The following is a 5,083-nucleotide window of genomic DNA, read 5'->3' as shown; positions in this document are numbered from 1 at the left end:
GGCTATAAAAAACAATTAAGTACTGACACATGCTACATTTATGAACCTTGAAAACATTCTGCTAAGTGAAAGAAGTCAGTCACAAAAGACCACATATTATGTGACTCCATTCATATGAAAGGTCTAGAATAGGTATATCCATATAAACATGAAGTAGAAGAGTGGTTTCCTAGGTATGGGGAGAATGAGGGGGCTGATGGGTGATAGCTAAAGTGTATGGACTTTTGTTCTGAGATGATGAAAATGTTCTAATATTGACTGTGGTGATGGTGGCACATATTTGCAAATATACTAAGAACCACTGAAATGTACACTTTCAATTGTATGATATGTGAATAATACCTCAATAAAATTGTTTTTAAAAAAGAATGAAAGAGGCCATCATTACAGATACTCCAGACATTTCAAGGATAGTAAGGGGAATATTGTGAGTAGCAATTATATCAATAAACTCAAGGACATACATAAAATTGTCAAATTTCCAGAAAGATACAAATTGCCAAAGTCACTCAAAAAGAAATTGAAGGGGCTTCCCTGGTGGTTTAGTGGTTGAGAATCTGCCTGCCAGTGCAGGGGTCATGGGTTCGATCCCTGGTCCGGGAGGTTCCCACATGTCGTGGAGCAACTAAGCCCCATGTGCCACAACTACTGAGCCAGTGCTCTAGAGCCTGTGAGCCACAATTACTGAGTCCCTGTGCTGCAACTACTGAAGCCCACTGCACCTACAGCCCATGCTTTGCAACAAGAGAAGCTACCTCAATGGGAAGCCCATGCACTGCAGCGAAGAACAGCACCCACTTGCGGCAAATTAAAGAAAGCCCAAGAGCAGCAACAAAGACCCAGCACAGCCAAAAATAAATAAATAAAAATTTAAAAAAATTGAAGACCTGAACAGAAGAATGGACTTTAACCATCAGGTCTCTAGAAGAAAATAAAGTCCTTAATTTATAAGTATATCTAGCTTCTACGGTGTAAACCATGGTCCATTTCAAGCTATCAATGTGACATCACTGAATGAAGATTAAAGAGATGAAAGCAATCAGCTTTCAATTAGCTAGTACAAGCCAGCTCTAGCATGCCACTCCCTGTATCTATTAAAAAAAATAATTTGTTTTTAAAAACTTCCAGGAAAACTCCAGGCCCAGATGTCTTCACTAGTGAATTCTATCAAACATTCAAGGATGAAATAATATGAATTTTACAGACTCTTTCAAAAACTAGAGAAAGAGGTCTCCTCTTACATAATGAGGCTAGAATTACTCTGATACTAAACAAAAACATTACACAAAATCTAAGACCAATATACTTCGTGAACATAAACAAAAATTCTTTAAAAAATGTTGGCAAATTGAACCCAGCTATATATAAGAAGTATAATAAATGAGCTTTATCATGAGCTTGGTCATGACAATATAATTCAACATACTAACAGGATACAGGAGAAAAATTATTACCATTTAAATAGATATATAAAAGGCATTTGATCCAAGACAATACCCACTTACAATAAAATTTCTTTGGAAATTCTGACTAGAAAGGAAGTTCCTCAGGCTGAAATAAGTCATCTATGAAAAAACTACAGCTGACATCATACTTAATAGTGAAACACTGAACACTTTCCTCCTATTAAAGGAACAATGCAAGGATGCCTGTTTTCACCACTGCTATTCAACAATGTGGGGCTTCCCTGGTAGTTCAGTGGTAAAGAATACCCTTGCCAAGCAAGAGTTGCAGGTTCGATTCCTGGGTCAGGAAGATCCCCTGGAGAAGGAAATGGCAATCTACTCCAATATTCTTGTCTGAGAAATCCCACGGACAGAAGAGCCTGGTGGGCTCCAGTCCATGGGGCCCCAAAGAGTTGGACACAACTTAGCAACTAAATAACAGCAAGAGCAATTCAACAATGTACTGGAAATCTTAAGTAGTTCAACTAAGGCCAGGGGAAAAAGTGTGTAGATGCGGAAGGAAGTAAAACTGTCTTTATTTGCAGGAATATTATGAGTACGTATATAGAATGCCCTAAGAATCTATTTTGGACTTCCCTTGTAACTCAGTTGGTAAAAAATCTGCCTGCAATGCAGGAGACCTGGGTTCGATTCCTGGGTCAGGAAGATCACTGGAGAAGGAAATGACAATCCACTCTAGTATTCTTGCCTGGGAAATCCCATGGACAGAGGAGCCTGGCAGGCTATAGTCCATGGGGTCGCAAGAGTCAGACACAACTTAGCAACTAAATCACCAAGCCAAGAATCTATATAAAGTCATTAGAACTAATAAGTGAATTTAGCCTGGTCTTGTAGCAAAAACAGAAATGAGTCAACAGCCTTCAGCACATACCAGCCAAACAGGCCTGCAAGAGTTAAACAATCTTGGTTATTCTTTAGCTATTACTACTAACAAACATTTGCAGCTAGACTTGTCCTTCACAAAGCTAACTACTCTCTGAGTCCATATAGATTATACTCTACACATGGCATTCTCCTCCTCCAATACCCTGTTGTAGCATTCTGCATTTCAGAAAGAAGGTCCCAGGTCAATAACTTCAGGGACACCAGATCAAACAGTAAATTTTTGGTTTTTACTGTAACAGTAAAATTTCAGTTTATTTTACCAAACTGTAAAACAAAAACACTTGCTGAGTTGCCTGGTACCAGCTGTGGCTGTTTTGAAACTTTGCAAAGAAAAAAAAAAGCCAGATTTTCATTGGGATAATGAAAAAAAATCTCTCCTATCCCCTAGAGAGAGGGGACATAGTTCTTGAGGCACTAGCCTGCTGTGTATTCCTCTTTGCCAGGAAAAGATAAAGCCATTTTTCTATTTCCTCCAAACTGTCTCTGCATTTTTTAAAATTTGGTACCAGTGGACAGGGGGCCAAGATTTTGGCAACCATCTCAGGATAAAAGGTAGCTATATGTGAATCAAGTATATATCTTAAATATTGGAAATAGTCAATTAGAAGATGAAAAACTTAAATACTATTTGCAATGGTATATCAAAAAGAGTGAAGTCGGTAGGGATATATTTTAGGAAATACATGAAGACTTATACACTGAAAACTACAATATACTGCTGAGAGTAATCACAGAAGACCTAACAAATGACAAAATATACCATGTCATGTTTCAGAGAACTCAATACTGTCAAAGTGGCAATTCTCCCCAGATCTGTATACTCAGTATAATTCCAATTAAGATCCCAGCTGGCTTTTGTATATGTGTGAAAATTGACAGGCTGATCCTAAAATCTGTTAAGGAAATGCACAGAATCTGTAGCAGTCAAAGTAACCTTGAAAAAGAATATCAGAAGACTGGCAATAATTGACTTTGAGCTTTCCTATAAAGCTGTAGTAACCAAGACAGCATAGTATTGGCAAAAGGATAGGAGAGGAAATACACAGTATGTGTGTCTGTCATTCTTGCTGTTCAGTTTGCACATTGCATTCCCTGCACCCCATGAGCACCAAATTCCAATGGAGCCTTGAATGGGAGCTTAGCAAGACTCAAAGCAAGAAACTGGTAATCTGGTTACTTTTATGACTGCTGATAGCCTGGAGAGGCCACCCTCTTGATTGCACCCAGAACTTACTTGCAACACATAGTTCCATTCCAAGAAACACAAATGACCAAGAAATCCAACCATATCCTTTCTGACATACATTGTGCGTGTGTGCTTAGTGCTCAGTCGTGTCTGACTGTTTGCCACCCTTTGGACTGTAGCCTCCAGGCTCCTCTGTCTATGGGATTCTCCAGGCAAGAACACTGGAGTGGGGTGACATTTCCTCCACCAGGGGATCTTCCCGACCCAGGGACTGAACCCACATCTCCTGTGGCTACCCACTGAGCCATCAGGGACATATGTTACCGCCTTGTATTTGCCAACCACTTACTGTTGAAAATGATGACAAAGAAAAGATAGAACAACCCGCAGTTGCAATTCCATTTTACATGTGTAGAATGTGCACATGTGCGTGTACCAAAAAGTAACATAAAACAGTTGAGTGAGTTTTGTGCAACATTTCCACTGTTCTGTTAAGAAGTAAATAAATATGCATGTATGAGCTACAAAATGTGAATTATGCAATATTGGTGATTTTGAATATGAGTCAAGTGCTCATGTATTTACATTTAACACTGATATTGTAGAATACAGACTATAAAATTTATGGTAATAGTTAAAATTTTCAACTTTACTTAGAATAACATTAAATAATAAACAAAAAGCACAATGTCAAGGTCAACATCAATGGTCATAAATGATATCAATAGCATGTAGCTATGATATGATGTGATGAAATGGCACTTTATCCTGTGATCTTCCTCTCCACACCCATAATCCCAGTTTAACCAAGAGAAAAACATGAGACAAATCTCAAAAGGACAGTCATTCTACAAATACCTGGCTCATATGTATAAAGATCATCAAAATCAGTAAAAGTCTGAGAAACTGTCACAGCTAAGAGGAGCCTAAGGACATGACAACTCAAAGTATGTGGTATTCTGGATAGGATCCAGGAGTAAAAAAGGGGCATTATCTAAAAAAAAAAAAAAGAAAAGTAAAAAGTAATAGTATATTCAAAAGCAGAGACATTACTTTGCCGACTAAGGTCCGTCTAGTCAAGGCTATGGTTTTTCCTGTGGTCATGTATGGATGTGAGAGTTGGACTGTGAAGAAGGCTGAGTGCCGAAGAATTGATGCTTTTGAACTGTGGTGTTGGAGAAGACTCTTGAGAGTCCCTTGGACTGCAAGGAGATCCAACCAGTCCATTCTGAAGGAGATCAGCCCTGGGATTTGTTTGGAAGGAATGATGCTAAAGCTGAAACTCCAGTACTTTGGCCACCTCATGCGAAGAGTTGACTCATTGGAAAAGACTCTGATGCTGGGAGGGATTGGGGGCAGGAGGAGAAGGGGACGACCGAGGATGAGATGGCTGGATGGCATCACAGACTCGATGGACGTGAGTCTGAGTGAACTCCGGGAGACGGTGATGGACAGGGAGGCCTGGCATGCTGCGATTCATGGGGTCGCAAAGAGTCGGACACGACTGAGTGACTGAACTGAACTAACTTTGAATAAAGTATAGACT

Source organism: Capricornis sumatraensis, chromosome X, assembly GCF_032405125.1.
Source record: "Capricornis sumatraensis isolate serow.1 chromosome X, serow.2, whole genome shotgun sequence".
Lineage (NCBI taxonomy): Eukaryota > Metazoa > Chordata > Mammalia > Artiodactyla > Bovidae > Capricornis > Capricornis sumatraensis.
This window is presented reverse-complemented; position numbering follows the sequence as displayed.